The following is a 13598-nucleotide window of genomic DNA, read 5'->3' on the forward strand; positions in this document are numbered from 1 at the left end:
AGCTGCACCCCCTTACAGTGAAGATCCTCAGTATTTTCTTTGTGGTACTTTTGGGATTACACATTGTCGTGGTTTAAAACCAGTCAGGCAGCTCGTTCACGCACTCCCACCCCTTCTTTCCTTCCACCCCCCACCTCTTCCCTGCTCCCAGAGGGATGGGGAAGAGAATCAAAAGAATGTAACTCCCATGATCTGAAATAAGCACAGTCCAGTAACTAAGCTATAACACAAACCACTACTGCTGCCACCAATGACAATAATGATAAGAGAAAATAACAAGGGAAGAGAACACAATACCACCCGCCGAAAACGAGTCTGACCCAGAAGACCCCGTGTCCTGCTGGGTAACTCCTAGTTACCTCCCCGGGCATGACGTGCTGTGGTATGGAATACCTCTTTGGCTAGCTTGGGTCAGGTGTCCTGTCTCTGTTTCCTCCTGGCTTCCCCTCCTCTAAGGACTCACAAAGTCCTTGGTCAGAGTAAACATTACTTAGCAACAACTAAAAACATCGGTGTTACTAGCACTGTTCCCAGGCTGAAAGTCAAAACACAACGCTGCACCAGTTACCAAGAAGGAAAAAAACTGACTGCTACTGCTGAACCCAGGACACACATGTAAACATTATTAGAGAAGGCCAGTGTGGTATGAAAGGCACATACAGTGCCACTGTGAAGGTTTCCAACTGTAACAGCAATCAGGCCCTTGCACTGTTGGCGTGATATTTTTGGTCCTGACTATTGATCATAACCCTTTCCTGCTCATACCACTTTGAGAGCAGGCATAGGACAAAATGAGTTTTACTTTACTTTTTATTAAAATAAAAACTTGGAACTGAATGGTGTGATAGTAGGTCTGTGTAACCATTTCTGTGCTCTCTACCATACTGTAAGGAGGCTGGAATACGATATTGAAGAGGATGGAAGGCAGAATACAACTATCCTTTCACAGATCAGGACAGCGACAGTGGTGAAATGCTTCTGTACTCAGAAGTACTGAGTTTTACACTTTTTACTGTTCTATTTGAGGTTTTTGTTTGCGAACATGTAAATCCAGGAAAAACGTTATTCTGGTTCCTGAGCTTTGCACCAAGACTTCTCTGTTTCTTCATGTTATATCACATTAATGACTATTTTGATATTAATTAGCACAGAAATATCCTTAAAATATTTTCTATAGTATTTTGTGACAAAGTTTTCAAAATTACCCAGAAAGTACTCAATACAAAAAGGTGTAATAATGGTCATGTAAGGTTTTTGTAGTAAGGTTTTTGTAAGGGCTTTTCCTTCAGGGTCACTGTCAATGTAAACCAATAATTTTGTACAGAGAAAGTTAACCAAGTGGAATATTCTCAGACATTTGATTGTACTTTCATGCAAATGCCTTGTATTCTGATTTGATGCTTGTGTTGCACAGTATTACCTTGCTATCTTGCCATGTACCTATAGTATTACCCATGGTTCCTTATTTCACAAGGCTAGGAGTTTTCAAAACAGATGTGCAGTATGCTCTGCACTAGGATTTCTGCATGAATATATATTTGCAAAAGTACCAATGTTAGCATTTATGGTATTTCCAAGCTAACAAAGACTTACCTACCTACATTTTCACAGGTCACATTAATATTAATGGAGTAAGTTTTTATATAAAATAATGTTTGTGGTTTCTTACTGTTGCACTATTCTTCTGGCTTTATTCACAAAAATCGAAGAGTAAAGACCTAATCCGTTATCTAATACTTCTCTACGTTACTGTAGAATTGTTCCTTAAAGTATATTCTTCAGTGTTTTGTCTTATAAATAACAGGAGTCCACTTTTTCCCCTGGAAAAAATAATAGAATTCACCACTAGGAACATTTTCCTTTTGTTCATCTTATATGTCCTTTTCTTCATTGCATTCATATACTTCTATTTAATGATTATAGCCTGACAATCATACTGGATCTTATTTCCAGATACATTCCCAAACATTTGGAACCTAATTCTGCAGTCATTACTAATTACTCATAGGTCATTAGTAATACACAGTGGTGAAAATTTAGTCTTCAAATACAGTTCTGCAACATGCTGGCATGTCCTGCAAGGTGTTCCACATCTTTCAAAGTCAGCACCTCCCCATTAAATTCAAGACTCTTGCCTTTGGATTCAAATCTCTCCCTAACATTGTCCTATCTTCTTTGACCTAGACATTTGAGCTGACTCTGCCCTCCCTTTTCTGCTAATGATGTTACCCTTGGTGCTCTGGCTGTTTGGTCCCCTTCTCATCTGTGTTGTCCTGCCTCCTCCTTTCCACTCACATAGAGCATCCTCAGTGAACTGAGTTATGAAACACCCACCATCTCCTTAGTAGGGGCTCTGGCTGAACTTTAGCATTAAAATTAAAGCAACATGTGTGATCTTTCAGGATGTTTGTACATCTTTCAGGATGTACATTTATTTTGCAAGTTGTAAATCAATAGAATAAAAATAAATAAATAAATAGAATAAATAAAAAAACAGAAATAATCACCCCTAAGGTTAACTTCTTTCACAAAATATTTTTGCCATGAGGCTTGCATCTCTCCTCTCTTTTGATCCTGTTCTCTAACTTGTGTGGGGATTGTAGCAAAAGTAAACTTCCCCGAGAAAAGAAAATGTTTGCTTTGTAAGTACAGTGCCTAACTTAAAAAAAAGGAAATTATGCATTCCTAGTAGAAAATCAGTAATAGCAGTAGTAATATCTTGAAATTCCAACAGGGCAAAATTCTGAAAATTTTCAATAGGCTTTGTACTTCAAAATCAAATGCCAGTTGGGCTTCAAGTAAATAAAAAAATAGAAACTAATTAGAGGGAAACTACATTTCTGAATGGAGCTCAAATTTTATCATGTATGGAGGAAACAGCAGGAATTCTCCTGTATCTGCAAATACCACTCAGCAGAAAAAATAGGTGCAAAGAATGATTTAAAAGCCTAGTGATGACTAACTTGTTTGACACGAACTACAGAGGTATTTGCAATCAGTCTGAGCTAGGTTTTGAACAGTATCTGCAAATTAACAGTGTTATGGATGCCTTTTTATAAGCTCTGTCAAAGCAGTTTGCTAGATAAGTATATATCTATTGGTCTCTGTTGAAAGTGTCCTCAGGGTTTTCAGGTTGATGTGCATGTTGAATCTAAATATGAGTGTGCTTTGCTGTGAAGGGTTATTTGAGGAAAGTTAGACAGAAGTATTGGTGGGACATCCAGTGATCCTGGGTTCAATGAATTACACGAGGGGAAGCTCAGTCAAGAGCCCTTTTAATCTGGTTTATCAAAAAGAAAAAACCCTCCACCTATTTTCCATGTTCTGTCTGATCTTGTACGGAAACAAATAGGGGAAGAATATCTCCTGGTTTTAGCCCTAGTTCTGTTGCTATCTTTTATTACCTTCTGCAATTCCTTTGGGAACTGTCTTGGGTTTTAGTTTTTTTTTGACCTGACATAAGTATCTCTCAATTTTGCAAGACATTTATTTGTGTCACTGATATCTAAATTTTCTTCTGTTATTTGCCTCAGGTTTGTGTTGCATTATCTCTGGACAGAGGACTATACACTCCTACGGCTCTCCAAGCCTGTAAGCAACGCCTTTAAATTATAACCACTTAACAGTCTGGCAGAGGTCTCTGTTATTAGAAGAGAAACCAGTTTGGTTTACAGTTATTTGTATAACAGAATCCTCCTGTGTCCTTAGACTATGAAATAACTGTTAACAAAACATAATATTTTGTAATTTATTTGGCTAAAGCAAAAATAAAAGAAAGCCTTTTTTTGCTTTAATATTTAATTATTTTTAAGATCTCATACTTTGACACTTTTGCCAAATCCACCCGCTCATAAATCAGCCTCCAACAAATTCATACAGTTTTTTACTATAACTGATTAAACATTGATTGTTCTTTATCGTCCCCAAAGATGTTTGGGTCTAGTAAGCAAATCAGAATAGGACTGATCTGTGGGATCCTGTGGGAAATTGCAAAATCCAAGTCAGTATTTACAATGGACTCTGTGATGGGAAAATTTGTATGACTTAAAACATATTCTTATGAAATCAAAATATGAATGTTAAGATTGTAATTCATGTAAGTACTAGATGAGTAGGAAGAATTCAGAGTACTATGTATATTCATATGAGTGGTGACTTCCATAGAATTCATAATTACAGGGGTTTTTAGCCAACAGAGTGATAGGACCTGGATTTTTTTCTCAGCAAAGACATATTTCTGACAAAGTAGTGCAACTCACTGCTCAGTTTAATGTTTAGTTTAGTGCTCACTTATGCAGAAACATGCAGCTGCTGATGCGTAAAAGCAACCTCTAGTATCACCTATCATATTTCAGTCACAGACACGGCCCAGCATTACTTAGTTTATGAAATATGAGCCCTCTGTTTGACAACAAATAAGTACACATCCTTGTACCTTGTATTACCAGACAGCACTTTTTCTAGTGTAGTGGTTACTACTTTTAAAATTTTATCCTGGTTTTCCTTGGTACAATCTGTGCCTTTACAAGAGCTACCTAGTATATTATAAACTTTAGCAATGCAGTCCTTTATTTTAATGTTATTTGCAACTTGGCAATATTTTGCTACTGAAATTTTGTGGCAGAGAACACACAACTGATGAGATTTTTTGTATCTTCCATCCTACACAGAAAACATATAGTACTTCTCGAGCTTGTGATTTGATTACATTCTGTGGGAAGCCAAAGATAGCACAGCAATTTTTTTGTCTTTTTTTTTCCTCCTGCCAAATTGCATTGAAAAATCTTACTTCAAACTTCTTGTCTAGTCATCCATATTTTCAGACATGATAAACACTCATTCTTGCTGCTGAAATAAGTGGAAGCAGAGAGAGCTTCTAGAAACCAGATTTTCAAGAATTAATAAGCTAATGTTTGTTTTTTTCCTTATAGTGATTACCCGTGCTTTATATTATTTTGCTGTTAATATCTCTATAGAAATGATAGTAAAAAAGTACCAATTATATTACAAGGAGTTGAGACTTGATTCAAGGGTTTTAGGATCATTTTTCTTGCATTTTCAGATTAAACAGATGCACAAAGTTACAGAAAGTGGCATGGGTGCTGGAAGGGATTACTGGCATGAGTATTTCCAGAACCGTGTTTGAAAGTTGGAATGAAAAGGAGGGATGTTTTGACATAGCATCTGGAAGGAAGAAAAAGAAAAATATTTAAAATGAGAGTGTTGGTAACTCAATGTGATCGCTGGAAGGCGTTGTGCTGCTAATAAAAGCGGTGCTCATGTGTCACTTCTGGGCCAGGAAGGCATCTAATCACACAGCCATTGCCCACAGCACACTGTGGTAGTAGCAGTGAAATAATTGTCACGTCACTAACACCCGCAAGCATCACCTGGCAAAGGTGCTCTCAGAAGTGTGCCTTGCATGATGTCCTGGGGCCATTATGAGGGTCTACAATGTCCTGGGGGGTCCACGATCTGGAGAAGGCTCTTTTACAAAGGCATGTAGGGGCAGGACAAGGGGGAATGGCTCTCGACTGACAGTGGGGAGACTGAGATGAGCTCTTAGGCAGAAGTTCTTCCCTGTGAGGGTGGTGAGGCCCTGGCACAGGTTGCCCAGAGAAGCTGTGGCTGCCCCATCCCTGGCAGTGCTCAAGGCCAGGTTGGATGGGGCTTGGAGCAACCTGGTCTAGTAGAAGGTGTCCCTGCCTGTGGCAGGGGGTTGGAACTGCATGAGCTTTAAGGTCCCTTCCAACCCAAACCAGCCTGTGATTCTGTGATGATTCTATGATTGGCTAATGGTGTGGGGCTGGTAATGCCTACAGACAGAGCAGCTGTACAGAGGGATGGTAAATCAAGGATGCACCAAGCCAGAGAATTTGAAAGGGGGCTGTTTTGAGCCAGCATGGTGGAAGAGGATGTTAACAAACTGAACTCCTGGGTAACGGGGCTCACCAGTATCCCTGTTGCTGCAAGGTGGTGGAAAGGTGCACGAAAGCTGGGGAGCTCAGCAAGGGCCTGAGGCTGTTGTCAGAGCAAGAATGAGCTCCAAAGGAGGCTCAGTGTATGCAGCACAGCAGCAGCAGGGTGTTGACATACAGGAGGATGCTGAAAGGGCCTTTGCCCTGGGGATGGAGAGATGAGTCATGTAACTCTCTCCTGACCCTGCTGGTATTGGAAGGCCCCTTGCTAAGCAGCCTGGACAGGGCTGTTTTAATGTTTGCATTGAAATGGAGAAGTTGTTTCCTTTAGTATGGAAAATACAGTTTTTTTGGTCTTAAAAATTCCAAGCTTGCATTCATAATAGTTTCAGTTCCAGCTTATTTATCACTTCTGTCTTGCTAGGATCTGTTACATGGCACTTCCAGACAAAATTGTTAATAAAAGACAGTGTTTTCAGGTGACCTTAATAAAATTTTGAAAGTTGTTTTCATATTTATTTAAAAAAAAACCTGACAATCTGTGGGAAAATACTGATTTTTGACTGCACTGTTTTTTCAGAAGTTTAAAGTTGTAATAAGAATTTATCTTTTTAAGAAAGTTATTTTTTCATACTCTAAAGAAAAATTCTCAGAAACTTGATTTTCTTCTGTCAGTACATGGCAGGAGAATCACATATGCATTCCATAAAAATGCTTAAATGCTGCCAGTAAATGGAATAAGTCTTTTTGTCTCCCTTACATGAGAGAGAAATTCTAGTACTTTGGAATTTAGCATATACTCAACTAATGTTGTATGTATATGAACATATACATACATGAACATGAATACATATACACATTACACTTTTTTTATATATATATGTATATGTATATATATGTATTTAAAACATATAAAAGGTCAGCTTTGAAATTCTGTAACCATGTTTGTCTGCTGGTCTACTGAATGGTCCCAGTATCTCTCTCTCCCTTTTTTTATTTTTAGTAGAGAGGATGTACCCAAATCAGCCGTATTGACTTGGTCAATATAGTTTAAGTCATTAAACTAAAAACTAGGAATAACATCATGTGAATCAGGTCCTCACTCGTGTTGAACAGGCCTTTAACTTTCAATATAAAGTATAGCTGGCTTTTTCCCATTTTGAGTGACAGATGATAAAGAAAGCAACCATTATTTTGTTATTATTTGCTACGACAGTACTGGAAAACCATGTATAATGGAGAAAACAGCTTTTTTTTTTTTCTTTAATGGGTTGTTACACAAGCAGAGGTAAAATGTTTTATATTTTAATTGCTTTCAAAGGTCCCTGTCCTGTAACTACTTTCTCCAACACCGGCATGTTTCTGCGTTCCTGCAGTGAATCTAAAGGGGCTCTGCATGGATTCACTTCCCTGCCCCTGTGCTAATATTTGCTGGCTCAGGGCTGAATGTCCATGCTTAACTTCACATACATTAGTCATCCCATTGAACTCAAATGGGGGAGGTGACCTTATTAAGTAGCTACATCAGGAATGTACAATATGTTATTCTTATGGCAGCTCAGCAAATACAGGCAACAAACACGTCTTGCACCACAGCCTTACGCAACCTGAAAGACAGAGCCAACGGCTAAAAAGCTTTAATCTAATATAGAGGCAAATTAGTATGGTGAAGGATTAGCAGCTTCTACATGTGCAATGCAGTTTTTGGATGTGACTTATTTTTTAAGTGAAAAAAAAAACCAAGCAAAAACCAGCAAGTGGTATGCTTTAAAAATGTTTAGCAAAGCACTGCTGAGAAATGTTTTTTACACAAATGTGCTTTTGTACTTTATATACCTACATACTCTTAAAATGCAAAACAAATTTACTTAACTTCAGGGAATGATGATACCTGGAGGATATAGATAGTGGATGTCTTTTCTCACACTACACTTACATATCTTTGAAATTTGAAAGATGTTTTACCTAGCTTCATTGAATGTCTGGAGCTTATGAATGGTACAGTCTTGAAGTTATAAATGATAAATGCCTTTCCGTCTCTCTTTTCTTTAGACAATCTTAACCTCTTTACAAGTTCAGAACAGCAACTTTTGCTAATCACAGTCATAGAATCATAGAACCATAGAATAGTTAGGGTTGGAAAGGACCTTAAGATCATCTAGTTCCAACTCCCCTGCCATGGGCATAAAAGAGTTCATAAGCGTAAATAGTTCATAAATAGTTATAAAATAGTTCAGCACTGCTTGTATCAGAAGTGTATTTTTTATCCAGTCATGGAAACTATACAATTATTATGTTAAGGCAATATTCACATGTAATGATACATGTCCTAGTAATTTTGTGTAATGAATGTTGGAAAGGTTGTATTCACATCACTTAGACTAATCCAGATGCAAACCAGACTATTTCTGAAGCCTAAATTTTCCTGTGCATTTACACCTCTGTAGTATGTCTTTCTAATGCTCAACACTGGGCCACCATTAACAGTAATATTTTTGATTCTGCATGTATATGTCATTACATATGTCATGTATATATTCAGTATATGTCATTGGAGCTATTCGGACTAACTGGAGCTGTTATGGAAATGACCTAAGAAACTGCAAAATTAAAAATACATCAGGAAAAAGGATGCTATTGGATCTACAAAGCAGGGAAAAACAATCTATACCACATAAATATGTGATTCTGTGCTTTCCTGTGTTAAAAATGCTGCAATGGACCAAAAACATCAAGTGCTTTCCTATATAAAATTGCTACTCATGCACAAATTGTACTCAGTACACTAGAAGTATAGATATTAATCATTCTTAGCTCTCCTGTGTCAGCTTTCCAGTTTAATTCTAAAATCTTTTTTCCAGAGGAAGATATTATTTTTGCTTTCCAGAAGATGAGGAAATTGAAGTATGTGATTTTTCTAAACCACAAAGAAACCAAAACTTTGTCTACCAAACCTCATGGCTCCTGTAAAAGGCCTGCATGATACCCTGGTAGAACAAGCGGGAATGGGTTCAAGCTTAAACAGGGGAGATTGAGATGAGCTCTTAGGCAGAAGTTTTTCCCTGTGAGGGTGCTGAGGCCCTGGCACAGGTTGCCCAGAGAAGCCGTGGCTGCCCCATCCCTGGCAGTGCTCAAGGCCAGGTTGGATGGGGCTTGGATCCACCTGGTCTAGTAGAAGATGTCCCTGCTTGTGGCAGGTGGTTGGAACTGGTTGAGCTTTAAAATACTTTCCAACCCAAACAAGTCTGGAATTGTATGATTCTACACCTGAGTATTTTTCATTGAAACACCAAAGCTTGTTTGCAGGTGCATTTCAGCAGCCTTCTTCCTTCTATTATTTACTTGTATGTTATTTTTATGTCTTGATGCAATTCTGCTTTACATGCATGGAATGGGCACAGTCAGATTTGAAAAGGAGTTTTGGTGCCATCACATGGATGTGCTTCTGGAAGCTGAGTGCCCACATGTCTGAACCAGTCTCCATCCCTTTTTCCCACTTCTGCATGGGCTGCCTGCAAGACAACAGAATTTTGAGGTTTAGTGCAACAGGCAGATAAGACTTGTGTGGATCTTTGGATGCTTATCCTAGTGAAAGGGAAGCTAAATATTGTGCCAGTGGCTAGATCTGCCCTGCCCTGGCTGCCCAAAAGCGTGAGTCAACCACCATCCCATGTGTGATGCTTTCTGGTGATGGAGCAGTAAGACTGTTTCAGACAAAAATCAGGCTGCAAATCATGACCTGGGCCATTGCCGTGGTTTAAGCACAGCTGGTAACTCAGAACCATGCAGCTGCTCACTCACTCCCCCACTTCCTCCCCCCGCTCCCAGAGGAACTTATCTCAACTCGTACGGGTTGAGATAAGAACAGTCCAGTAACTAAGGTATAACACAAATCACTACTGCTACCACCAATAATAATGATAAGGGAAATAACAAGGAAAGAGAATACAACTGCTCACCACCTGCCAACTGATACCCAGCCTGACCTGAGCAGTGATCTAGCCCTTCTGGTAACTACCCCCAGTTTAGATACTGGGCATGATATGCTGTGGCAAGTCTGGGTCAGGTTTCCTTTCTCTGCTTCCTCCCGGCTTCCCCTACTCCCTGGCAGAGCATGAGACTCAGAAAGTCCTTGGTCAGAGCAAACATTACTTAGCAACAGCTAAAACATCGGTGTTATCAGCGTTGTTCCCAGGGTGAAAGTCAATAACACAGCACTGCACCAGCTACTAAGAAGAAGAAAAATGACTGCTACTGCTAAACCCAAGACAGCCATGGAAACAATCATGAAAGTCCAAGCTTAAATATGAACTCAAAACACAATGGGACAGTTTCAGTGTAACACAGAATATTGACATTGCACTGTCCATGCACTCAAAGAAGAGTTTATTCTGGTCTCTTTAGTTAGATACAGGTAGTCTGGAGCTTCAGCTGGTAAAACTGTACCAAGCCCTGTCCAGAAAATATCTGAGCTAAACAGATGCTGCTTTTTCCTGCAAAATTATCGTACAAATGGCTTGTGCTCTAAGCTGATTTTATGCATAGCAAATACATTACTAAATAAGATTTCCTCCATGAACCTCCACTAATAGCAATAACTATTACATAATGCCTTAAAATGGTGTACCTGCTTGGAGGTAATAAGCCTCACAATCAGTCACTATGGCAAAGAGTAAATTGTCTTTTATTCAGTTTCCAGAGGCATAGAGGAATACACAGAAGAAAAGAGTTTACTTGAGTTCAAGTGCAAGATATTATCTTGTACTGGGCTAAAAATAGAGATTTTTCCAGTGTTATCTTGTTTACAGTGCTTCATATTGCTACTTCACTTGTCTTTTTAGTAATATATTTGAATTTGTTAGGAGAAGAATGTTAATCAGCAAAATATCCAAAACATTATTGCATAATTATTTCTGTGTCATGCTACCTGTAAGTAAATTATCCATCTTCTCTTGAGAAATGAGTTCCCATCTGCATGAGTGTATGGCACATGGAAATGAAGAGAGGAGGTGTCATTTCAAGTTGTACTTAAAGTAGAAAAATGAACATGCTTTACAGCAAATGTCTTTTTCTAAAGCACTTAATAATTCTGTGTTTCAGAGCAGCACATATGGTTAGAGACCTGTCTTCCCAAGGAGAATGACTGAGATGTCTGTTTGGAATTATTCCTGGACCAGCATGAGGCCTCCTTTACCAATCTGAGGTAATACTGCTAAAAAGCAAGAAATCCAAAGTGATATATGTCCAGCTGACTGTGCACTGACAATGTGAACTGTGGCAAAAGTTTCACATGCCTGGAGCCAAAGGAAAAAAAAAGCCATGAGAATGGGTAAACCTGGGGACAACATCACTCTATGAGGCATAGTAAACATAAAGTCCTTCCCAAGGGATATTTAGTCAGTAGAGCCAAAATCTGTTCTAGGTGGTTTAATTAGCAGTTTTTATTAACAGTGGTAGCCCAGACTTCTGCCACAATGAAGCACCTTCTTGAAGATTAACTAACAAGTTATTTACTTAACAACAAACACAAGAGTGTTGTCAATTTTGGTTAATTTGCAGAGCCTTTACAACCTCAGAGACTCCACTAGAGGAAAATCATAGAATCATGGAATGGTTAGACAATTTAAAATGAGAATATGGATAGTTAACTTCATATGGTTTAATACTGATTAGGCCTAAGCCTCCTGCTGGGAAAACCACTCCAATTCTGCTTAACTTTAACATGGTGTACACCAGAAGAGGTTTCAGTTGCAACCATTTTCTATAAGGGTAAGCCTGAATCATCCCTGCTGTGAAGTTCATGAGTACATAGGTAAAGCAAATATGGTTTGCCAAGCGATATGCATGAAAATGAATTTTCTTATTGTTGAATGATCCTTTGAAAAGTTTTCTTTAAATGGTTTTAGCTAAGAAGCTACAGAAATTGTGCCCAGATCTGGAGTACATCTGTCTCATTCTGCTTCATTGAGGTTATATAAATTATGTATGCCCCCTTCACTTTGGATAACAGTCTGGTCTCGGAAGGATATTAATTATTATGTAGTATCATTCACTAATTGTTTCTACCTTTAGAGTATTTAAAAAATTGTCTATGTTGACAATAGTAAAAGGTAATGAATGGTTGTTAAGATGTCTGTAGTACAAAGTAAAATACTCATGGCTTCTGCTAATAATATCAGCAAAAGTCAGTATGATTTTAATGATATTATAGGTGTATTATGCTTCTGTTGCCTTTTCTTGAGAGGAGGAATAACCTTCCAATGTTTCTGCCATTTATGCAACCTAGAAAACCCGTGTCAGGGCACTCAAATTACTGTTAAATAACACACTAAAATATCCCTAAACACATTGCAAACAACACACAAATCCTTCATGTTCAAAATTTCCATTTACTTCAAAGGTTTGACCTGATTTCAGCAGCAGCTCTGTAAACAGGGGGTTGAAAATTGAGGTTTTAATAACAAAGAAATCCTGACTCCAAAAATAGAGATGGCAAAAATCAAACACATTTTAAGAAAAAGCTTGAACAAAGATATTTTTCGCAAACTTGTCTGTTGTTTCTTTCAGTTGTCAAAACTCATGTATATACAAGTTAATATAAAGTTAATAAATGCCTTATGTACTAGAACACACTTGGGATATTTATACATGTCTTAACATCTTTTAAAAACAAATGCTGCCTCATTTCTGAATAACTCTCCCAACTGCATACTTGATGCCAAGCCAAAATATGTATAAAATATGTATAAAATACATATACAGTTTTCATTAAAAGGAATTATGCACATAGTTATGTATGTATTTATATTCATATATACGTGCACATCTTCCTCTAATTTCTGGTAGTCTGGTGGTAATTCTAGGAATAAATGAAAGGCTTGTTTTTTGAGGTGCTTTCTTGAAGTGTACATTTTACTGTAACACAAATGCCCTGTCAATGCCTCACTTAATTTAGACAATATTTTATTAATTTAAAATGCAACAAAATGCTTAATCTCCTCAGCATTTTCAATTGTAGCACTACTCTATGAAAACACTAAAGACACCTCAGACTAATTTTGATGTTGTTACTCACCTTCGTCTTTTCCTAGAGATAGGTAACTCAGGTGTTTGTCTTTTCTGGGACAACATAAAGCAATGGAAAAGGTAGCTTATCTAGAACAAGGGAAAAAATAGTCTCCTATAAAAAATTAGCCTCTTGGAAAGTAGTAAACACCTTAATTTAAGAACAGGTTACACACAGAAGTGTAAACTCCCTTGCAGTACTGTGCAGCTGTTCATCAGGAAGGCTTTGATGAAGTTTCATCTAAAGGCTTATGTGGCCCCATCTTAACTCCTGAGGATACAGCAAGAATCACGAAGCTAACCAACAGCACTGAGGTTACTTTACTCCTGCAAAAGAGTTTGGATAGAACAAATTTTGTGTTCAGCTGGGCTGACTTGAATCAGTAAGGTGGCTGGAATTAAAGTGGTATCTGTTCATCTTACCAAGAATAGAGTTTTTTTTTATATAAAATCAACAAGTATTCTTTTACTTCTTTAAAGTGATGTAAAATACCTACAGGAGCAGCTGCTTCTAATTTTTTTTTCCTCTCTGGCCTAATGAATCTTGAATATTTCTTTGCAAGTTGAGCAGGAGCGAGGACTGAGTGTCCTTATTCAGGAGCTGCCCATTCTTGG

At 38.0% G+C, this 13598-nt stretch overlaps 1 long non-coding RNA gene across 2 annotated transcripts in view; it reads left to right on the forward strand.

Annotated features, from left to right (window-relative positions):
* Positions 1–13598, forward strand: part of LOC133277189 (uncharacterized) — a 99860-nt gene that overhangs the window by 29920 nt on the left and 56342 nt on the right. The window contains exon 3 of one of the 2 annotated variants that reach the window (XR_009746110.1): positions 10618–10694. The exons of the other annotated variant lie outside the window; for it this stretch is intronic. This is a non-coding gene — a long non-coding RNA (uncharacterized LOC133277189). Of the gene's footprint in view, positions 1–10617; positions 10695–13598 lie in introns of those variants that run through there. 2 annotated transcript variants of the gene reach the window in all.

This window comes from Pezoporus flaviventris, unplaced genomic scaffold (genome assembly GCF_033815535.1).
Source record: "Pezoporus flaviventris isolate CSIRO_AGI_PZ_B2104156 unplaced genomic scaffold, CSIRO_AGI_Pfla_v1 ptg000052l, whole genome shotgun sequence".
In the NCBI taxonomy this organism is placed as follows: Eukaryota; Metazoa; Chordata; class Aves; order Psittaciformes; family Psittacidae; genus Pezoporus; species Pezoporus flaviventris.